The sequence below is a fragment of the Schistocerca gregaria genome, chromosome X (assembly GCF_023897955.1).
Source record: "Schistocerca gregaria isolate iqSchGreg1 chromosome X, iqSchGreg1.2, whole genome shotgun sequence".
Classification (NCBI taxonomy): domain Eukaryota; kingdom Metazoa; phylum Arthropoda; class Insecta; order Orthoptera; family Acrididae; genus Schistocerca; species Schistocerca gregaria.
This window is the reverse complement of record NC_064931.1, coordinates 525,828,205-525,853,184: the sequence shown is the minus strand read 5'-3', so window position 1 is coordinate 525,853,184 and position 24,980 is coordinate 525,828,205. Positions and strand designations below refer to the sequence as shown.

The 24,980-nt window shown below is 39.4% G+C and overlaps 2 protein-coding genes across 6 annotated transcripts in view; both read right to left on the bottom strand.

Annotated features, from left to right (window-relative positions):
• Positions 1-24,980, bottom strand: part of LOC126297716 (dnaJ homolog subfamily C member 21-like) — a 242,382-nt gene that overhangs the window by 191,948 nt on the left and 25,454 nt on the right. The window lies entirely within an intron of this gene.
• Positions 1-24,980, bottom strand: part of LOC126297718 (methyltransferase-like 26) — a 72,398-nt gene that overhangs the window by 46,264 nt on the left and 1,154 nt on the right. Inside the window, exon 1 of one of the 2 annotated variants that reach the window (XM_049988856.1) lies at positions 16,800-18,619. The exons of the other annotated variant lie outside the window; for it this stretch is intronic. The gene's annotated coding sequence lies outside the window, so the exon portion shown is untranslated. Of the gene's footprint in view, positions 1-16,799; positions 18,620-24,980 lie in introns of those variants that run through there. 2 annotated transcript variants of the gene reach the window in all.

The window sequence follows — 24,980 nt, the reverse complement described above, 5'->3', positions numbered from 1 at the left end:
GTAAAGTACAGGGAGCGAAAGGCTATTTACAATTTGTACAGAAACCAGATGGCAGTCATAAGAGTCGAGGGGGCATGAAAGGGAATCAGTGGTTGGGAAAGGAGTGAGACAGGGTTGTGCCTCTCCCCGATGTTATTCAATCTGTATATTGAGCAAGCAGTAAAGGAAACAAAAGAAAAATTCGGAGTAGGTATTAAAATTCATGGAGAAGAAGTAAAAACTTTTAGGTTCGCTGATGACATTGTAATTCTGTCAGAGACAGCAAAGGACCTGGAAGATCAGTTGAACGGTATGGACAGTGTCTTGAAAGGAGGATAAGATGAACATCAACAAAAGCAAAACGAGAATAATGGAATGTAGTCAAATTAAATCGGGTGATGCTGAGGGAATTGGATTAGGAAGTAAGACACTTAAAGTGGTAAAGGAGTTTTGCTATTTGGGGAGCAAAATAACTGATGATGGTCGAAGTAGAGAGGATATAAAATGTAGACTGGCAATGGCAAGGAAAGCGTTTCTGAAGAAGACACATTTGTTAATATCGAATATAGATTTATGTATCAGGAAGTCGTTTCTGAAAGTATTTGTATGGAGTGTAGCCATGTATGGAAGTGAAATATGGACGATAAATAGTTTGGACAAGAAGAGAATAGAAGCTTTCAGAATGTGGTGTTACAGAAGAATGCTGAAGATAAGGTGGATAGATCACGTAACTAATGAGGATGTATTGAATAGGATTGGGGAGAAGAGAAGTTTGTGGCACAACTTGACTAAAAAGGGATCGGTTGTTAGTACATGTTTTGAGGCATCAAGGGATCACAAATTTAGCATTGGAGGGCAGTGTGGAGGGTAAATATCGTAGAGGGAGACCAAGAGATGAATTCACTAAGCAGATTCAGAAGGATGTAGCCTTTCTTTGACCTTTTTCAATGTACTCCGTCAGTCCTATCTGGTGAGGATCCCTCACTGCAGAGCAGGATTCTAAAAGATGTTGGACAAGCATAGTGTAGGCAGTCTCCGTAGGAGGTCTGTTAGAAGTGTCCTGCCAATAAAACACAGTCTCTGGTTAGCCTTACCAACAACATTTTCTGTGTGTTCTTCCCAATTTAAATTGTTCATAATTGCAATACTTAGGTATTTAGTTGAATTTACAGCTTTTAGATTAGACTGATTTATCGTGTAACTGAAGTTTAACGAGTTCCTTTTAGCACTTATGTGGATGACCTTTCACTTTTCGTTATTTAGGTCCAACTGCCACTTTTTGCACCATTCAGATATCTTTCCTACATCATTTTTAAGTTTCTTTTGATCTTATGATGACTTTATTAGTCAACAAATGACAGAATCATCTGCAAAGAACCTAACACAGCTGCTCAGATTGTCTCCCAAATCATTTATGTAGATAAGGAACAGCAAAGGGCCAGTAACACTACCTTGGGGACCACCGGGTGTAAACTTTCGTTTTACTCTACAACTTTCTGTCAATTACTATGAACTGTGGCCTCTGACAGGTAATCACAAATCCAGTAACTTAACAGACGATATTCCATAAGCACGCAATTTCCCTATGAGCCGCTTGTGTGGTACAGTGTCAAAAGCCTTCCAGAAATATGGAATCAATCTGAAATCCCTTGTCAATAGCACTTAACACTTCATGTGAATAAAGAGCTAGTTGTGTTTTACAGGAACGATGTTCTCTAAATCCATGTTGACTGTGTGTCACTAATAGACAGTTTTCTTTGAGGTAATTCATAATGTTCGAACACAAGGTATGTTGCAAAATCCTGCTGCATACTGACATGAATGATATGGGCCTGTAATTTAGTGGATTACTCTTACTACCTTTCTTGAATATTGGTGTGACCTGTGCAACTTTCCAGTCTTTGGGTACAGAGCTTTTGTCGAGGGAACAGTTGTATATGACTTAAGTACGGAGCTAATCCATCAGTGTAATATGAAAGGAACCTAATTGCTACACTGTCTGGACCAGAAGACTCGCTTTTATTCAGTGATTTAAGTTACTTCACTACTCTGAGGATATTTACTTCTACGTTACTCATGTTGGCAGCTGTTCTCAATTTGAATTCTGGAATATTTACTTCTTCTTTTGTGAAGGCATTTCGGAAAGCTGTGTTTAGTAACTCTGCTTTGGCAGCACTATCTTCGATAGTATATCCATTGCTATCGCACAGAGAAGGCATTGATTGAAACTTCTTGACATTAAAACTGTGTGCCAGGCTGATACTCGAACTCAGGACCTTTGCCTTTCGCGGGCAAGTGCTCTACCAACTGAGCTACCCAAGCACGCCTCACGCCCCGTCCTCACAGCCTTACGTCTGGCAGTACCTTGTCTCCTACCTTCCAAAGGTCCCGAGTTCGAGTCTTGGGCTGGCACACAGTTTTAATCTGTCAGGAAGTTTCATATCAGCGTACACTCCACTGTAGAGTGAAAATCTCATTCAAGGCATTTATTCTTTCTTGCTGCTAACATGCTTCACATACAACCAGAATCTCTCTGGATTTTCTGCCAGGTTTTGAGACAAATTTTCATTGTGGAAACTGTTATAAGCATCTCACATTCAAGTCTGCACAAACTTTTGAGTTTCTGTAAAAGATCACAAATATTGGGGATTTTCCGTCTGTTTAAATTTGGAGTGTGTGTTTCGTTGTTTCTGCAACTGTGTCCTAACCAGTTTTGTGTACCGAGGAGGATCAGCTCTGTGATTTGTTAATTTATTTGGTATAAATCTCAATTGCTACCGATACTACCTCTTGGAATTCAAGCCACATCTGGTCTACACTTATATTCTTAATTTGGACTGAGTGGAGATTGTCCCTCAAGAAAGCATCAAGTGAATTGTCTGCTTTTTGAATACATATAGTTTTTTCGCTTATTTTTGGAGAATTCGGGGATTACAATATTCAATCTCGCTATGACAACCTGTTTTTACTGAGTCCTGTATCAGTTTTGATGCTCGTTATTAACTCAGGATTATTTGTTGCTAAGAAGTCAAGTGTGTTTTCGCAACTTTACTATTCACGTGGGCTCATGAACTAACTGCTAGAAATAACTTTCAGAGAATGTGTTTAGTGCAATTTTGGATGGTATTATATGCATACCTCCGTATAAAACACGTATTTTCACCAACATATAGAGGGTAAATTAAAGTCACCACCAACTATTATCGTGTGAGTTGGTAACTTGGTTGAAATCGAACTCAAGTTTCCTTTGAACCTTTCATCAACAGTATCACCTTAATTGTAGAATTTTACACACACACACACACACACACACACACACACACACACACACACACACACACACACACACACACACACACACACGATAAGTATTACTTATAAGCGCATTTTACATTTAAAAATCACACTTTTACAACCTTCAGTTTAGGACATGTTTACCTTAAATGTTCAAAATGTTCACCACTGGCGGCTATACACAACAGGATAAGCGGCCACCACAACTACGTCAGTCAATGTTACAGGGGAGATTGCTGCACATGTCACTAATCTACTGGTGAAGTTCCTCCAGATTGTGTGGCTTACATTGATAGGCATCATCTTTCACAGTTCCCATGTAAAAGTCTATAGGTGTTAGATCTGGCAACTGGAGGGAACTCAATGGGCCCTCTTCGTCCAGTCCAAGGCCCCAGAAAATTGCCACCCGGGAAAGCTCGTATGGCTAGGTGGTAGTGTGGTGGCACCCCATCCTGTTAGAAGACCTCTTCATCAGGTCCATTAAGCACAGGTATACCCGAAAAAATTTATGTGAGTAACATTTCCAGGTACAGTTCTCTATTGAAAGTAACACAAAAGAAGAAAGGTCCTACTAAGCCGCTAGATGATAGTCCACACCACACATGAACACCTGGTAGATTGACCATTATCCACATAAAAACGCAAATTATTCAGTGCCCAGTAAACACTTATGCAGATTCATGGTTCCATTACGTTTAAATTGTGCCTCATCACTTCACACTACCATAATCACAAGATGCTCCCCACCAGTTAAAGTTTGCTGATATTTGCAAAATTGTATTTGGCAATCACTATCCCTACCCCCATGAACCATGGACCTTGCCGTTGGTGGGGAGGCTTGCGTGCCTCAGCGATACAGATGGCCGTACTGTAGGTGCAACCACAACGGAGGGGCATCTTAAGAGGCCAGACAAACGTGTTGTTCCTGAAGAGGGGCAACAGCCTTTTCAGTAGTTGCAGGGGGGCAACAGTCTGGATGATTGACTGATCTGGCCTTGCAACACTAACCAAAACGGCCTTGCTGTGCTGGTACTGCGAATGGCTGAAAGCAAGGGGAAACTACAGTCATAATTTTTCCCAACGGCACGCAGCTTTACTGTATGGAGAGCTGCTTCAAACCAGTCTCAGGACTGACGACGACGACGAAATCACGATCGTCACCATTAATCGCGAGCAATAACTGGAATGTAAGCTTTCCACTTCACAGCTTTTAGAATTCTGCGCACGCTTTTACTGCTAACCTCCGCTTCACGTGCAAACTGCATAGCAGACTTCTGTGGAGGATTAACAAATGTTTCCATCATGAGAGACGACAATGCAGGACTTTTAGCTATACGCTGTCTTCCTGAGTGAATATCGCAAATCGCTTCATGCAATCCGAACTTGTCAATGATGTGTGTAACCCTTTAGCGGGCGCACCTCTGTATAATGTGCACCAACCAAAAATAAAATGATTTTGTGCGGTTCCATTTTTGTTTAACTGCAAACCTATACATATTCCTTCAGTACTGCTTCAGTTAACCTAGCAATAAACTGTGTCATACGTGTAAGTGAGCAGCAGTAATATAAAATACGAAGCAAACTATGCAAGAAAATATTTGCAATCAGCTCAAAAAAAAAAAAAAAAAAAAAAAAAAAAAAAAAAAAAAAAAAAAAAAAAAGACCAGTGTGAACTAGCAATATAATCCCACATTGAGGCAATTGTCTATGAGAATTATTGATCGAATAAGCAGCCGACCAAGATATGAGTCAACTGCACTGCTTAATGCTTCGAATGTGTCCTTACTGTCCAACACCTGTCCTTGCCACCAGTTATGGTGAAAGTTTATTTCATTATTGTTTAATAAAACAGTAGTTTAGCACATTTTATGTAAGTTTATTTTCTCCTTGTTTAAATAAACTAATATTAAGCGAAAGTATTACGAAAGTATAAATTCGAATTCCACCAAACACTGCATGTTACTTTTCGAAGCATTGAAATCGAGATTGCAATGCATATTTGTAAGCCAGTCACAGCTCATGTCACGTGATCTTACCAGCCAATGACAGCGGATATTTAGAGCTTCGGACACATGGTGTAGTCAGCTAATAGCAACATCACTTAAGTAGCACGAACACACTAACAGGAAAAGTTAATGGTTTAAATTAAATATATAATGTTACTACAAGAAAAACAAAGCTTTCACATATAATGTTGGTCTTTTATGCAAGTATTACATTTTAAGATATCGCACAAATGTGCCAGTAATTTTTTTTTTTAATAATGACATAAAAGTGTCATCTTCTGAGCTATAAATTCTAAGTGGCTCGTCATCAAACAGCTGATTTTAAAACGAGTCCCAGATTCCCAGTAAAGTATGTATTGACCTGATATTAAGCTTTTCAATGTGGTTTTGGGACATAAATTTCCTTGGGTACCAGTACTTTATCTGGTGTCGGGTTCTTTGTTATGGCATAATGCCATACGTGCTAGATGATAACTTACACTTAATATGCACCGAACAGTGGAAACTAGCCAACAGTTTGAAATTAAACCCTTTGTTTCAAACATATTGACCACCTCAGTGGAAAATATTAATAAAAGAAACTTTTTCCAGCAAACCGATAAAACTTCAATGTTCTGCATGGCAATTAATGCTCGATTGTCGGAAAGGTGGAAACGAAATAAAATAAAATCTGATACTAATAACGTATTTTAGCCTTCCATAATTATGTGAATGTATTTTAATTCACAAGATAGCTCCCAGCCAAATAAAGCAATTTTTTTTTCATTTGATGAGAGTGCAGTATACAAAGAGGAAACAGCAAAATCACTAAATGTAAACACAGGTCAAATGGAGATTACCCGCTTCCCTACAACAACTCAGACTGCTCTGCGCATCAGACCCATATATACGATATTTCTGAACTGGGGCAATAGTAGGTAGCCACATCCCTCAAGCGTTTGAGATAGTACGTCAAAAATTCCTTGGACACGAATGTTTTATGTAAGACATGTTATCTGATCGCAAATGTGCCGAAGTGCAGCGCCACACCTCTTCACATAGCATTCTTCTATCGCACCTCACTGTATTTCAGTCTGTGGAATTTAAACGTGTGTATTTCGTACTGGATGCCATCAAACTATATTCAGGATAGCGGAAATTAAAATCTCCTGTGGTGCTTCTCCTGCTTCCAGTCGGCCGGTTTGACATCCTGTCCTCTTTTTTAAAAAAAGAGCTCTTCAGAAAATTTGCACTCGTTATTCTGTATTAGCTAACAACTTGCTGCTGTGTGTGACAAAATTAAGTATAGGATACATAAAGCCAGTAAAGAGAAGAGACAAGCAACACAGTACATATTTCTTCAATCCTTAGCTCCTAGAATTTCTCTCTCTAATCTTGCTACAGCTTTACATAGCGTGCTTTCCTTTCTGCGAAAGGATCCTTTACCTTATCTATGTTCCTCAAAGGTTTGCTACTTGAAAAATTGAAATGTTGTCAAACTGAAAAAGCTGTAATCACAAATAGGTTCAAGACTGGTGTGGTTTCTTGACCTGATTACCTTTATAATACTGCAGCAATTTTAACACATTCCAAATAAACGAGACTTTTGGCAGAAATCGTCATTTTTATATCACGGCAGATTATAATTCACAAAGTACCAATATCAAATGCCTATTAGGCCTACTACAAGCAAAAAGCTTTACGTTACGAAATAGTTTTACACTTCATTCATACGCTCCGGTTTCTCAAGCATGATATCGAAAAGTAGTGCAAAATTTATAGACATTTGCTATCATCTTATTCTTGCATAATTTGTGTGATGTCCCCATTTCTTCTCCTTCCCCATTCTAACAACCATGTTATCACTAATTCAGTATATATTTCTGCCAATGTCAAAAGTTATTCGCCGGTTAACTTAACTAACTCTGCCAGAATCACCAGTTCGGTTATCCACCAATATTCTCTGGTTAGGCATTGTTACGTGTTCATACAACACATTTTCTGCGCTACTTCCAGGTTAGACCTTAAAGCGGCTGCTAGCCGGAGACCATACAGCTGGCCCTTGCTAGTATAGCAGCAATCTGGCCAAATATTTTCTGTCAAAATTTCATTTTCTTGGATACACCGAGAAGATAATACATAATCTTTCTTACCTGTTATTCCTATTAGTCGTTTATTCACACTCTGGTAGTCTGAATCTATGGATTTCACTTGTAATCTTAACAACGCTCAACATTCGCAAACCCTATCAACCACATAATCAGACAGTGGTCGACTCTTTCGTTCGGCTATACTCTGTTCATCTCATATAGCTCGTTTTGTCTGCAGGAAAGTTTATTTCTATATGTGACGAGGATTCCACTGCCAGAGACATCACTTACACTATGCACTCATTCACACACCAACTTAAGATTCATTCACACGCCAACTTTGTTCAACAATCTTCAAAAACCGACAGGGACATGTTTCAAAGTCATACGAATAATCGATAGACCAACTTGCGCTGGATGCTAGGCGCTTTGTGAAACAAGTTTTATATGAATTTCCACATTTAAAACTTTACCTGTGTGGACAAGCCCAGGAAATTTCAGGACACGCTAAGTAAACATAAGAGGCAGTGAAGATAAAATTTAATGTATAATGTTCTTTTTTATTTTGTCTTATATTATCAAAATTTAGAATCAATAAATGTCAAATTTAAAACCACTGTAATGTTAACTGTTTAGGAAAATGCCTGGATATGAAGAACTTTTGTAATTTTGATTACTCGAAATACATTAAAAATTAATTTAGTAACCTAGAAAAAAAGAGAAAGAAAATGGGGAGATTCGTATTATACTCTGCTAATTACGATACTTCCTTGGTCACGAAGACCACTTTTCTCTGTGTTACTACATACTGAACCATGTCGTTTGCCACGGCTCCTGTTTTTCCCTTGGTTTACTCCTGTCTAGAGTTTCCGCACTTTCCTAGAGGGCTTTGCGGAGCCTCCATGAACGCGCTGCTAGTGCACCTGCTGGAAGGAGGTGCTGTGTGTCCTGCCGAGGGCAGACGAGGCAGGTGAGATGAGTGTTTGGCCCTGGACGACCGTTCTGCAGTGGGATGCTCAGTCCGTCTACACTATTCTGGATGGGCCCAAGAACTTGGGGCGTGAGGACACAAGAGGCAGTAAATCTGTGTACAATGTTTGGTTTCCGTGCATGGGCTACAGAAGCTATGAAGTCCATCTGCGGCTGCCAATAACCTTGAAAGGGTGGTGTCAGGTTTTTCAACTAGTTAGTGCAACAGACATCATCTGGCGGGGCAAATCTCCCCGTGTTCTGGAAGCTATTAATAACTGTGTGGCAATGTGTATCTGGTTTGAGTTTGTGATTGGAAATTGCCTTGCGTGTGTTACTGCCCCCTTGCATGATCGAGCAGTTGAACGCCATGCTGACATAAGGTACACGTCGTAAAAAACAAAGAAAAAGAAATTTTTTTGCTGTGGACCTTCTGCAAGCCATTGTTTTCACATAGGTCACTGGTTGGATAAGCATGTTGTAAAATGTTAAATAACCTTGTACTGTCTGGCGGGGGAGGGGGGGGGGGGGGGGGAGAGAGAGAGAGAGAGAGAGAGAGAGAGAGAGAGAGAGAGAGAGAGAGAGAGAGAATTTTATGGATGTCTGAAATATGAGATCATATTAATGATTGCCAGTATCTGTTTTAGTACGTAGGCATATTTAACTGTAGTCGTCATTCCTGTGTATATATTCTGTTAAGGAGTTTAGTCCTTGTGGCATTTAAGTGCTCTATTTAATTGTATTTCAGATAGTGCTAGAGTTTCTATTTGGTAATCCACGTAGCCACAACTGATGTCTGTTGCTCGGTCTGTCTGAAATGTTGGACCTATTGGGTGGGGACCATTGTTGCCTTGCTCTCCTCAGCTCTAAAGTCCCGTATTTATACTATGGCGGTAGTTCTGCCAGAATCTCATTTGCAGAAGTTATCAATTCTTGTTAGCACAAATAAAGCTATCTTTGCCTCTGTAATTTTTGTCTACTGGCCAGCAAGCTTTTGTTGATGATTAAAAACCACCAACTGGTCTTTGTCAAACTTAGTGGCTCGTGTTAGGGGAGTTCCCTTTCCAGTTCAGGTAAATGTTTCCTCCTCCTGGTGGAGCCATCCTCTTTCCTGAGCCACCCTGGGGTAAGAGTGGCCCGAGTGTCTATTGCTGCTCAATGTTTCAGAAGAATGAAGTAAAACGTTAATTATCTACTTCACCATTAAGCCCAAGAAAGGTGAATTAGAATAATTCTAGATAACCTAAGTACTGAACACTATTAAGGTAGTTCTAGGTTTGGAGAAATAGCTGTTTGGTAAAATTTAGCCTTCTGTGATAGTAATCCAGCATATTCCACAATCCAACATTGTAATAGAACTGAAAGATTTGGTTTTGATACATTTGCTGAGATGTGATTTAATTATTTGCTATTGATGTCAATTGCTTTAAATGAATCTTCTTTAATTTGTGGTTATAATTCTTAATGAGTGATTGCCCTTAATGGCATATCATTTAATGTACTTCTGAGTGTCCCGTATGTCACCTACTGGCTTCAGAGACTGAAAAGTGACCCTTGCTCAAGTTTATGGGACTTATTAACCATTGATCTTTATTGCTTATGGTAATGTTTGTTAAAAAGTAGTAATGTTACATTCCTATGTTTATTAAGTAATTCTTAAGTTATGTAGCAAATATTATGAGTGCAAATATTCTCTCATTGTTACACTTGCTTGTTCTGTGGTTCACACTGAAGGATGTGACAATAAATGCAAAACAAAGTGAAGCGTTGGGGTGAATTAATCCTTTCCCGTATTACCATTGAAAATAACTGATGGTTGCTTCTTACTTAAATTGGTTGGGAGAATAGTTTATTGATTGACTCCATAGAAAGAGTATATAACATACTTTTAACAGAGAAAAGAGAAATATTACTGTACAAACTGTCACTTATTCATAATAATATGTGCAACATACATACAACTGATGTTCCATGTCACCTATCTTTTTTTTAAATATAATTTAGTATCACAATAGGAACAGAACTTAAGAACTGTTTAAGCACTGGTTATTTTGGAGCAGGTATTATGTGAACAATTGTGTGTATTTTTCTTCTAACAAAGACAGCTCATTCTAACACAGGCAGTTCTGACCAACACCTGATCCAACTGATAAAAAATTAAAGGTGTTTAGCAATGTGCTATTTGCCCTCCACAAACACACCAGATAGGTGATTACCTATTCTCACTTATCTGAGGACTAGATGAAATGAAGTCTTAAAATACTTTCATTGGTGCTATGCTTATTCTCCAGCACATAATAGCTAGGAACACATGAAATGGCTGAATCTGTTATAATTATATTTAGTACAATACATTAACTCCTTTTTCACTCGCATCAAGACATACAAGTCATAAGATGTTTAAGTACAATTTGTGTGTCCTCCAAATTGCTCTGGTTCTTATCAAGGCAAAATTTTAAACTACATTCAAGTGCTGAATATACATTGCTACAGCATAGTAACCATATCTTATACAGTTGTTTAAGGAACACTCCACAGATGTTTCATAGGAAATTTAGCATAATGTCTGGAGGGGAGGGGGGGAAGCTAAGAACATTCTTACAACTGTTGCTTTCCTGTAAAAATTAGAAAAGGTGAAAGATTGTACATATTTCCATTCACTATATTCCAAACGAGATTCACAATTATTTTTATGCAAGAGTGTTCGTCAGAAATCTCATCAATATAACAAGCATGAAACGCACAGTGAAGCATTGATTTCTTAAGACTCACATTGACATCAGTGACAGATTTAGAACACTGGGTCAGAACAGCCCAAAAATGTTTAACTTTACTAGTACATCACTAGATTAACACTGTAATCATACCAATTCAAGATTTTCGTAGTTTGACAAAACCACCCCAGGCATATTTATTTATGTATTCCCTTACATGATGCCTAACACTACTGACAATGAACCTGAACAACATTTTGTGTATATTCTACAACTGACAAACTTCAGTTAACACAGTAATGTAGTCATAGTAGGAGTAGGAGTAGCAGCAATAATGATTTACACAATTTCTGACAAATGTTGCATAAATTCAGGCAATTTCATAAAAAATGTGAAATTTTACCTTTGTTTCCAATGTCTGTTTATACATAGATCAGAGTAAAATTATTTACTATCTAAACTGAACAGTTTGCTGATGTTTCTCGTATACTGCAAAATAAGTGACTTTTTGCAAGAAAAAGCTGCTTAGCTTGTATTACAGACATGAAGCCATTCATCCAGAACAAATAGCACACAGTACACAGGTCCTACTTAAACCAAGATGGCCACCGAGTGAGATCACAGGTGATTTCTTCGTCCACTAAAATAACTTATTTAAGAGGAAATAGCGTCAAATTAAAATTTTCTTTGTTTTGTATACTTGCTGTAGTGTCCATTCTTGTCATACAACTGAATAATAGTGTCCCAGCAGCACTTGTTCTTGAAAAAACTTTTTCTTTACCTCAAGTCCCAATAATCGTGACATTAACCCAAAATTTTGTGTGCCAAACAAAAAAAAAATTCTATACAAGTTTTTCTTGATAGTGCAAAATTCATTTAACAAAGACTGCTACTAGTTTCATCAGTGTATTGTCACAATAAAAGTAATTAAACGTTCCTAAACTGTATTTAACTAACATACTTCGTATTGTTTACTAGTTAGATGCGATCTACGCCTAATTTTCCAAGTTATAAATGTTTAAAAACCTGACCAAACACGCCTGAAAGTGAATTCTCTAAAAGCAAATTTATTACAAATTCATTTTTTGTCAGTGTATCCAAATCAGTGCAAAAAAACAACCACTGCACATAAGACCTTTGTGTCATTTTTTGTTTACACACAGCCAATTTCATGTCCTTGACAAATTTAAAACACTCTTTAAATTTAATTATTCTTTCAAAACTGACCATGAGTGAGAAATGTGGGAGCTGTTATAGGGTAGTGAGTAGAGGGATTTGTGCCAATCTTTTAGGAAATATTCTATTTTGTGTGTGGGGGGGGGGGGGAGGGGGGGATGCAGTGGGGCAAATGTTGGGAGAACAGGAACGGCTCTCTCCTGGAACTGCAGAGTATGCAGTAGTAACTGATTGGGGAACAGGAAAGGGAAGTCTGTGCCCTTCAGGCACAGTAGGAGAAGGCAAAGAAGGAACTGATAAGGACCAAGGAAGACAGGGGGAGGAGGGTGGCTGGGAACTGGCAGCTGGTAGGAGGATAGGAAGGAAGAGAACATGATCTGACAGTTTTATCAACAACACCAAAAACATGTATCTACCACTGCCAGAATTAAGTGGAGAAGAGCCTCAAATAGAACAAGGAGCAGGAAATGTGCAGCACACTTCAACTGAAGCCAAGAAGCCTGAGAAAGTACAGAGTGTTAGGAAGAATGAAGTGCTTCTGCAAGGTAGTAGTCGTGGGCAAGGTGTAGGCCCTCAGTTACAGGAAAGTTTAGGGGCAGCGTACCAGGCCACCAGTATCTTCAAACCAAATGCATGGTTAAGTCATGTGATAAAGTACCTAGGGTCTTTATGTAAGGTCTTCACAAAAGAAGACCATGTAGTGATGGTGGGTGGGGCAGGAAACAGTTTGGACAGGGATGGGGCATATGATATAGGTGGTGACCTGGACACGATAGCTTCTGACTCATGGCACCAACATACACTTTGTTGAGCTGTTCTGGCATCATGAGCGACCCCAGCTTGATGGAGCCGTGAGGCAAATCAATGTGGGGTTAGGGATGGCTCTGAGGGCAGCCAACTTTGCTCATGTTTCTCTGGTGCCAGTCAAGACTATCAACAGATGGGGTTTCACTAGGTATGGCCTACACCTAAACAGGACTGGGAAGGGAAGGGAAGGGAAGGGAAGATTGGTACAGCTGATTCATGGAAGTATGGGGGGGGGGGGGGGGGGTCTCTGGCCACACAGACAGGTTCCCCTGCCTAAGGAGTATCTCCAGCACTTTAAAAATACTGAAAATCACTCAAGACTGATTTGAACACCTAAATTTCACGTATACCAGATGTCACAAAGAAGAACAAACCATTGGAAAGAGGAACATGGGGCATTTCACAGACTTAGCAATCCTCCATCAAAACATGTAATTAATAAAAAATTTACCAGAACTATTGGAAGTTGAGCTCCAATCTTTGAACTGCACAGTAGTTTGTTACTGAGCACTAATGTACGGACATAGAAATCCAACACTTAATACTATCACTGTATGAAAAGTGAAACTCTTACTGCAGAACTACTTCAAGGGGTGGAGGATCGTGCATTTACATTATCAGGAAAGGAACACAGTTCAAATAAAGACATGACCTCGGTACCAGGAGTGAGGAGAAATGCTTTGAAATAACAGCTATTGAATTAAAAGAGCTTGATATCACCAAGAAACTAATCATTTTGTGTCTATATAGGCCTCCCAGTGGTAGTTTGGAAAAGTCTTTCATTAAGTTAACAGAAGTTCAAGATAAAGTCTCAAGTACAAAGGTCAACATAATTCTGTGTGGGGACATTTACATCAACACTATCATGATAAATGAATCCAACAACACCTTCATAAACATCCTTCGAAGTTTTGACATGTCCCTATTGGTCAACAGTGCAACAAGTGTTACCACACTGACTTCATCAGTAATTGACCATGTGGCCACAAATATGGGCAGGGAAAAATGTGATGTAGCTGTAAAAAAAAAAAAAAAAAAAAAAAAAAAAAAAAAAAAAAATCTGATTATCAGACCATCTCTGTCAAACAGTTAATTCAAGCACCGAATCAGTCCCTGAACTACAAGCCTACAAACATCATCCATCAGAAATCAAAATAAAAGATTTTTTCAAAAGAATTATAAAAACAAAGCTAGGATGGTGTGTATAAGGAAACCAATGTGAATATGAAATTCTCTAAATTCTCCATATTGTTTAAATTGTTTCCAAAAGTATGAATGTCTGTATCAACATCCCACAAAAACAGATGGATAACAGCAGGTATTAAGACATCCTCCCAAACACTTAAACACCTCAGTTCCATGAAAAAGAATCGCAATGATCCAGAATTCTTAAATTCTATCACAGGTACAGAAAGAGCTATAGGAAGGTACTGATGGCTGCAGGAAGTCATTTACTGACAAAATTATATATAATGCAGAGAATAAAAGGAAAGTAGTACAAGATGTTATAAAAAAGGCAACAGGGAGAGGCCAACAAATGCAGAACATACTACTAAGGGAGAGGGATAAAGTAATAAATGATCCACAGCGCTTAGCAAACTACATAAATGAGCATTTTTCAAGTATTGCGGAGAAGTTACAGCAAAAATTCCCCAAACAAATATAACACCAGTAAATAATGTTACACTAAATACAATGATGTTACTTACAACAGAGAATGAAGTCAGTAAAAACCATTCAAAAACTAAAAATAAGAAGTCAGTAGGCTTAGATAAAGTACCAATGTGTGTATTGAAACAATGCACAGTGATTATACAAGGCCCCTTAACAAATATAATACGCGAGTCCTTCACGTCAGGGACATTTCCAGAGCAGTTAAACCAGGCTAGAGTTGTACCTTTGCTTAAGAAAGGTAATGCAGAAGACATAGAAAATTACCAGCCCATTTCCCTGTTAGCATTCTCAAGAATAAAAGAAGCAGTTACGAGAGACAGATTAAAGAATTACTTGAATAAATACAGTCTTAAGTGAATTACAGTTTAGTTTCCAAAGTGGCAAAAATTCGGAGTCAGCCGTAGTAGAATTCACAAAAGTTTTACTTGATGCTCTTGATGAAGATGAGAGTGTCACAGGCATATTTTTGCATCTTTCTCAGGCCTTTGGTACAGTCGACCACATGATTATATTAAACTAGAAGCATTGGGAATAAGAGGGGTAGCTAATGACTGGTTTTGATCACACCTAACAGATAGGGTACAAATAGTAGAGATAACATACTTCAAATAGAACTAAACATTTACTAAAATAATTATCAGAATCAAAATACATTAATATAGGGGTTCCACAAGGTAGCATATTAGGACCAATACTATTCCTGATATACATCATCAATGACTTTCCCAGTAGTGTTACTCATGGTGAAAAAATCCTCTTCACTGATGACAGCAGTATTATAGTCACAGAGATAATGAAAACTCCTTGCCGAGAAAGCAAATTAAACTCTTAAGAAAGTAATAAAGTGACGTTGAACATAGAACTAGTGCCATGAATTTCAGTTTGAAGAGGAAAAATGACAATGTTAAATTAAATGTAGATGGCACCACTATAGACTAACAAATGCAGAATTTTTAGGAATGAATACTGATTCTCAGTTGAAGTGGTGTGAACACACAAAGGTACTTGCAAACAGAATGTCATCAGCATGTGATGCCCTTAGAATTCTATCATCAGTGTGTAACATGCAGTGTCTTTTAGTAACACATTATTGATATGTACACTCAGTTCTTAGCTATGGCATTCTTTTTTGGGGAACAAATGCACAAAATATGAACACAATTTTCGAACTCCAGAAAAGTCATAAGAAGAATAACCAAAGATACTCGTCAAGATCTGTTCAGAACACTGGGGATTTTAACTGCTCCATGTGAATGCATTTACCAGTCAGTTCTACACATCAAAAATAACATTGTTAATTACTGCACAAACAGCTCTGTCCATGACCACGCAACAAGATACTCAGATTTACCAAGAAAAAATAAATGTAAAACTCTAAATAGCATTTTCTACCAAGTAATAAAACTGTACAATAAATTACCAAAAGAGATTAAAGAAATTGCAAAAACACACTTATTTAAAAAGGCAGCTAAAGAGTACCTGTTACACAATACATTTTATACATTGAAGGATTGCTTAGCTAAAACCGAATAGGGGTTTGATAAATGTTAGACAGTTAAAAATAATAGTAATAATACTGCATGCAGTGACTGATAGTGAGATATGAGTGAACAACAGCATTACATTATACAGGAAGTTATTTGAAGAACAGTATTGTATACCAGGAGTAAATAGACCATCATTATAACCAGAAGTATGTTGTTATATGTGTATACGAATTAGCTTATTTTAAACTGATCTAAATTTGTAAATACTTTGATATGTCCTATATCCTTGTAAAGAGATCTACGGATTAATAAAGCAGCAGCAGCAGCAGCAGCAGCAGCAACTACTACTACTACTACTACTACTACTACTACTACTACTACTACTACTGTCTCTCATGTTTGGCAGAGCAAAATGAGAAACATGGACAGTAGTTTGTGTGACGCAAATTTGAAGACAGAGCTTTCACAAACAAGTTTCGATTATTATAAATTTTTATTACTATACATTGGCACACAAGACAATAATTGAAGCATAAAAAAGGCACACAACGTCGTCATATAGTACAGATATAAAACATATTGAAATATATATAAACTAAAACCATTATAAAATATATCACTCACCAATTCATTTCAAACACTCCAAAATCCCCACAATCATTGGCTAAAAATGCAGCTCCTGAAGTACATCCTCATTTGCATTGTTGGCAAGCTCGTAACATGGCTCCCATTCTGCACCTTGTGAATCTATTTCTGCTTCATAATCAGTATCCCATAACAAATCATCAGTGCTATTCATAGCACCGGAAATCCCCCCCCCCATTTCTTGAAGAATGTGATCACTGTTTCCACATTCAATTTTTCTCATGATTTTATGATGAAATCACACAAAACATCAAGTGATGCAGCCAACTTGTCATGTATGATTTTTCACTGCTCATCATCCAATTGTTCCATTGTTCACACATGTGGTCTTTGAATGGTTTATTAAAATAGACGTCTATAGGTTGTAGCATTGAAGTCAAAATATACAGTGTAACAGCAATCTTGGCATTGCTTCAAGTTACGTAATTTTTTGTATTCTTAGTTACATGACTGAAAAATCTCCTACACAAGTAAACTTGTTGATTTCGTAGAGCACCTGGTTGCCTCTGCCACATTTTCTACTAACAATTTTACACCATTATTGTCCATTCATCACTTTTTGGGACATAGTACAAAAATTCCTGGTGGAAATTTTATTTTAGGAATAGTTTTCTACTTTAAAATGACCACAGGCTTTATCTTTGTTCTGTCTGCCACACATGTTAATACTACTGTAGTCATGGTCTTTTCATGGCCTGTATTTCTGATTTGAACAGTTCTTACACATTTTGTTTCCACAGTTCTATTGTTTATTATATCGAAGTTCACTGGAGTTTCAGCCATATTTCCAGTATGGGATAGTGGAAAGTTGTAATTTCGACTCATATAAACAAACTTATAACTTAACTTTACAGTGAAGATCTTTCAGTAATTTCTGTACAGTACTCGCTTTCTGCCATTTTACCAGATTTTTCTGTTCATGAAATGACTGCACAAACCTACTGTTTCAAACATCTTGCTGTGCTCCGGATTGGCTCACACCCACTTCAATGCATAATCCCTAATCATGATTCTTGTAGCAACAATTCTGCAACACTATTTTCTAAATCTGGCTAACAAGCTATTGCTCTCCTCATAGAACACTTTTTCATTGGCATTTCTTAAATAGCATCTTTATTCTTTCACCAATCTCTCACCATCATCTCTGTTATACGGAAAGCCCTTGCTGCAGCACAGTTTTTCAATTCTTTAGCCTATTTTATGACAACTTTAATCTTCCTTCACATGTCCTTCATTAGGCACACACTTTACAAATTTATGCTGATTACAGTATGAACTGTTTGAACACGACACAACCAACAATACTTGTTAGCTGTACATATGAGCTTGTTATTCGACACGTTTCTACAGGTAAAACTAACTATGATGAAGGAGGCTGCACAAAAGCACCAATTTTATAGTACAGTTATGTCCACAAAACTGAATAGCCAAAACAGCACTTTCATAAATCCTCTATGTCATTGCCCAAATCACTGTGCCTATCATTATCATCGTCATCATCCAGATGATCACTGATCTAAATTAAATTCACAGATCACAGATCATTTGGGGATCATCCTTTAGGACAAGCATAGAGTAAAATTATCAACCTTTGATGAAAATTTGTACCTCATCTTATCTAAAGGAAGTCTTAACTGTATATGGTATTTTTTCTGATATGCCAATGAAGGAAGCAGAGATTTTCGAATGTCCTGCAAACTGCAACTGGATATTCATTGCATATCTGAAAGGATAATACAATCAATTTTTCTAAAAACAATGTTCATACTCAGCAGTTAATAATAGTACTGATGAGTGGGGTGAGTATTTTTTATCTGGATGTTCTTTTGATACTGTTCTATAGAATGAGCACAGAAGACAAAAACCTACATCTATACACAGCCATTACCCAGAAGAGAATATCTTCTATAGCATATGTCTCAGATGATATTCATTTCTGAAAATTATGACAGGCTCCCTACATCACAATTCTGGTTCATGAAGTATCTTCACTTACACACACTTATTTTTGGTCCAGTTTTGGAACATTTATTCATGCCACAATCCTTTTAATTCTTCAGTATCTTAGATTAGTATGTTGTAAGTCTCCCACATTTGTCCAGTAGTACATCTTTGCAAAGCAGTTTTCTTTTTATATCTTTTGGACTGTCTCTTAAATTTTTCAGTTTTCAATGTTGATTCAATAGTATTTATTTTTGTCAACACCCAATACCTAAACATTCTTTTTCCAATTTTTAGAATGCTTCTCTGCAACACTTTTCTTACTATGGTCATGATGTTCACAATTTATGTCTTCAATAGAACCATTAGAAACAGTAAGGCACTTACAATTTTGTGAATTAATACAGTCTTCATTTTTCTGAGTCACACAATCCACTTTATTAGCTGATTTTTGGAATTTGTTTCCTCTTTTTCCTATTTTTAGCTGCAACCTCACCAGAAATACTTTCATTATCAGCATCAAAGTATGTAGATGTTACACGTCTTATCAGAATCTCTTAATACATTAGTTTTATCATTATTTTTCTTTGTGTGAAGTGTACCTGTTTCTATACACTTATTTTTTGTATTTGGTTTTAAATTGTGTACGTTTAGTTCACAGCTTTCAGTCTTTGAGTAGTTCCCTGTGTGTCTTTTACGCACATGAGATCATTTTTGAACTATCTTCAGCATGTGGAATGCTAACACAGTAATCACTGCTACCTTCTGTGATTTTTGCGTTTTTGAGGAAAGAATTCTGACATGTCACTTATCTACACGTTTCCTACGCCATCAGTATCACTTCCACCATTGGCACTATCATTGTTACAACTTCTTGTGCTAGACTGATCAGCAGAAATCTTATTGCTAGGATCCACTACACCGGCTCCACTTTTCGGATACACGTCTCCTTTTTCATCCGCTTCTGGAAACATACCTTGCTCTTTTGTAAGCTCCAGATTTTGCCTATGCTTCTTTGAATTCCCACAATTTGCAGAAGGTGTTCCTAATTTGACGAGTTTTTGGCAAACTCAACAGTATAGTCTGTCATCACATTAACTACTTCAAGATGCTCGTCGAACACTGTATCTACTTCCACCTCAATTACATTCAGTTCCTCCACTGTGGATATAGTAAGATCATGAAGATGTCCAGCAAGTTCTTGCATTTCTTTGACACAGTTCTTCACTTGCTAGATTCTATACTCTTTCGTTTTCCTATCATTATCTTCTGATTTTTGTTTCAGAAATTCCATGTGCACCTTCACACATTTATCTCTATCGAACAAATGCTACTGACTGGAACATTTCTTGCCTTGTGAGTTTTGTCCCTTACCTTCTTATGTCCCTTTTCCATTGCACAAAACACACGTTTGTCGCCTGACAAATATATTCGGGCAGGCATACAGCTTCTAGGTTGAGTAACTTTGCCAGTATGCATAAAATGGATGGACATCTTCATGGTTACTGTTGGACTCTCCAAATGTTGGTATGTCCATCTTACTTTCTGACAAAGATTCTGTATCTTCTGCTGCAATTTTTTCAAAAATTTTCCAATATACATTATAAAATCCTTTTCATCATCACCGCAACCTTTAAAACATGACGACGTGAAATACTGAGAGACATCAAGGCTTTCATCCTTTTAATCTCCATCTCTATCACCCTTCAAAATTTATTCCCTGTTCGTATCACACAGGATGACCTAAAACTTCCTAAGCTTGCTACACTAACAGGAACTCTTCCCTTGCTTCCACCACATTATCAGCATTCTTATCCAGATGCCACTAGAGGGTGTATGTACAGCACGAGTTCTTTCTCCTCCTCTACACATGCATCCCTTGACACTCCCAGTACTTTGTAATAACATTTCATTAGTGAATACCTTGAACAATTGAGTAACACCACTTTAACTTAAGACGACAGGCTGTCAATCCTCTGGGGCACAGTTTCAATTCCCGGTCGGGTTGCGGAAATTTTCTGTGCCCAGGGACAGGGTGTTTTCCTGTCATCATCATCATGTTGCTGAAGTGGTGTCAAATTGAATGACCGGCACCCAGCGAACTGCCTGCCAGGTAGGGGGCCCTTGCCATATGATTAAATAAAAATGTAACTTAAGTAGCAACGTTAAAACAAATTCATTCTTTCCCAAACAAATTCATTCTTTCCCTCCCTCCACACACACACACACACACACACACTTACTTTCCCCTATGTTGGTTGATTTAGGGGAGGAGACCTATCATCAAAGTCACACTTCCATTATCTAGAATGGCAGAAATCAGGGGAGGAACAACACAAACAACGCAGTCCAGTCAAGGGTACGGGGTAACACAGAAACAAAGAAGGGAAGAGAGATGTCAGGGCAACAGGAAGAGGACAGCACAGGAAGGGTGTGAATGGTAATGGGGAGAGGAGGGGTGCCCCAGAAACACTATGGGCAGTGGGGTACCAGCACTGCCACCCAACCATCCCAATACCCATACCCATGCCACTATCATGATACAATAGGAACAACACCAGGGGAAGTGGACACAAGAAAAGGGGAAACAAAACAAAGGCCATACAGAATGTAAGGAAATGGTGGAGAGAAACTGGGACAAGGTCAAGTTCTCCATAACCAATGCCTATGCTATCAGAGGGACTCAAATTCCAGAGGAAAATTTAAGAACTTTTACCTGAGAGTACCAATACAAGGGAAGTGGGAGGGTGTATTTAGTGCGACGGGCCCAAAGACGGGGGCAGACCAGCAAAGTATGGCTAAGGCCAATATGAAGATGGAAGAGGATGGTAGAATCCCACAATGAGAAGCAAAGGGAAGAATGCAGTACACTGGTAGTCTCCTTGATAGCGGAAAATATAATAGACAGGAGATGGGTGGAGTGTAGCTTCCCAAGTGTCAACCCATGATTCAGCAAAGAGGGATTTGCTGTTTGATGTTAATGTCAGTAACACCTGTCAGGATCTGGTAACCACGAATACGTCTTATCTTCGTCCAGACTCTGGAATGTGACGTATGGCACCCAATGGTCGAGACGTACCTCTCCGAACACACCTGTTTCGGTCTTTCCATAAGCTAGCGACTGTGGGCAAGGAGCTGATTAAGTGCTGTTAGGTGCTCTAGGGAAGGTACCGCTTATGTCAATGTAAAACTTGCTGACACTCCTTAATGGCCTCAGCGGTTTCTGGCAACCACTAACATACTGACTTCCACTGGCGGCATTGTGTTTTCCGCCGTGAAAATGATCGTTCTAGTGACCTGCTCAACTGCCACATCGATGGTACCATGTGGGGGAGATTCAGTGGTGACAGCAGAGGTGAAAGCTTCCCAGGCTACCTTGTTTAAAGCCCATCGTGGTAGACATCCGGGGGAATGGCACTGGGGGAGTGACAAAGACGGGAAGTGGTCAGTACCACTGAAGTCATCGTGGGCTCTCCAGTGGACAGATGGGAGAAGTCCTGGGCTGCAGAGGGATAAATCAGTGGCCAAGTAAGTGCCATGAGCCATACTGAAATGTGTGGGGGGCCAGTATTTAAGATGCAGAGGTCGAGTTGAAACAGAAAAGTTTCAACACCTCTACCTTTGCCAGTAAGCACACTGCCACCCCGTAAGGGGTTATGGGCATTAAAATCTCCCAAAATTAGGAAAGGTTTAGGGAGTTGCTGAATCAGTGCAGCCAATGCGTTCAGGGGTACTACTGCATCTGGAGGAAGATATAAATTGCAGACAATGCTTATCCTGATGACCACGGATTCAAGAGGGGTTTGAAAAGGCAAAGGTTCACTGCATAATGAGTTCAGGACATTGACACAAACTCCATGTGACACTATTACAGTCGCTATGGTTCTTGTAATATCCAGTACAGCCTATTCAGGCACGGCTCCATGTTGCCAGGAACCAGGTTTCCTAGAGGGCAATGCAGAAAGCAGGTGTAAAGCTCAACAGTTTCCCTAGCTCAGCCAGGAGGTGGAAAAAACTGCAGCAATTCCACTGGAGGGCAGTGTTATCATGAAGCTGGGAAGGCATGAACCATGCAAGGAGGCAGGTTATGCCTTAGGGTAACCTGTTGCCACTGAGTATTTGTATACATTCCTATTGTGAATGAGACATTTATGACATCCAGGTCCTCAGGAGCAGCCAATATCTGCACCTCATCAGCAGGTAAAGAACTAGTAGGGAATGGTGGTGTTGCAGCCATCAGAGAGCCCTTTTTCTTAGCGGACTACTTTGCTTGCCCTCTTGCTTCTCTTTAGGGGCTTGCTGGGAGGATGTGTCTGAAGTAGCTTTAGGCATGGAGAAAGACTTGAGCTCTTCGTCCAGCAGCTTTTGGCTCCTTTAGCCACTGGCTAGTGTCTGCTGTGGCATTAGTGGAGATCTTGGGAGAGAGGGTCCCAAGGGACTCCTTGCACAAGAGAGGAGGCATAGGAGGCTGTTTCCAGCTGGTGGGAGGGCACCGATGTCCACTGCATTTGGGGGCCTTGCTCCTGAAGTAGGTATTTTGGGAGCACTGTAAGGAGACACTGCCCCAACCACCAAGGGAGCAGATGTACAGATGTTGTCTGGAGGCCCTGAGGGCCCACTGTTAGTAGCATATTTCAAATTTACGTTTAGCCTCTTGGTAGGTCAACCAGTCCAGGGTCTCGTACTCCACAATTTTCCACTCCTTTTGGAGTACTGTGCAGTCTGGCGAGCAGGGGGACTACTGCTCTCTGTAGATGATACAAGTGGGAGAAGGTGCACAGGGAGTATCTGAATGCAGTGGACGTCCGCAGTTTTGACATAGTGTTTTAAGTGCAGTGGGAAGACATGTGGCCGAATTTCCAGCACTTAAAGCACTGCATAGGAGGAGGGACATATAGTTTAATGTCACAGCAGTAAACTATCACACTGACCTTTTCAAGCAATGTACCATCCTCAAAGACCAAGATGAAGTCACCAGTAGAAACCCTGTCGTCTTTGGGTCCCTTGTAAATGCACTGGATGAAACGAACACCCCACTGTTTTAGACTGGAGCAGAGCTTCTTGTCACTGCAAGAGGAGGTTGAGCCAGAAAATAATCCCCTGGACCATGTTCACACTTTTATGGGAAGTGATGGAAACAGGAATATCACCCAACCGGTCACAAGTGAACAACACCCGGGACAGGGCTCGGGACGCTGTCTGAATGAAGACTGCCACTTCTCACCTTGGACAGTGCTGTCACTTCCCCAAACTTATCTTCAAGATGTTCAACAATAAATTTCACTTCATAGGTAGAAAGGAGTCCCCATCCATTCAGCTACATAATAAATACCAAGGTGAATATGGCTCTTTCTGTAGCCCTATGTTCCTCCCACAGCGTAGCGAGGGAGGGAAACGATTTATGGCCTGATCTGTCAGCATTGTACTCGATCTTGGCCTTCTTAGAGACTACTAGCACTACACTGTCACCACCAAGAGATGACTGAGCCCGCTTCATTGCAGGTCATCTGCCCTGATGCCACCCACTCTGATCAGGGGCTCTCCCCACAGGTGCCACTCAGCCACAGCAAAGGCCACCTGACATGATGGTTGTTTCCGAGAGTCCTGACACCCCAGGATGACAGGCATCTACTCTTTGGCATACATGGGGAGTTTACAGCTAATATATCAACAGTGCGATCCCTGTTTTCTCAGTGCCTACCACCAAATGGGTACATGACAGCCCCATCACAACAGACTGACTACCATGCTGGATATTGGGTGCAGAGAAATCCAATAATGTCATGGGGGCTAAAGAGGACAGGAGACAACGGAAGAAATTGACATACTCCAAAAAAGTGTCCTTGCCCAAATACCTGAATTGCAGGTGGAGATGCAAAGCCAAGAAAAGACATTCAGGAGATCAAATCTAAGGGCACTATGGGTAACTTGTGCACTACCTAAGACATCCTTCCCCATATCGCCTGCACTTCTGTACAATTTGGAAAGTGGCAGGCCAAACCATAAAATGGGACCTGAACTTATATGACTAAAAAGCCTGAGACTCCTTTTAGTCATCTTTTACATCGGGCAGGGATACCTCAGGCCTGTTGTAACCCCCGGACCTGCAAAGGGATTTTATCTATGACTGATGAACTACTTACCAGCAGTGTTTGACACACGCACATTCACCCCACAGTGTAAAATTATTGAAAATCTTGTAAGTGACCGACCATGAGA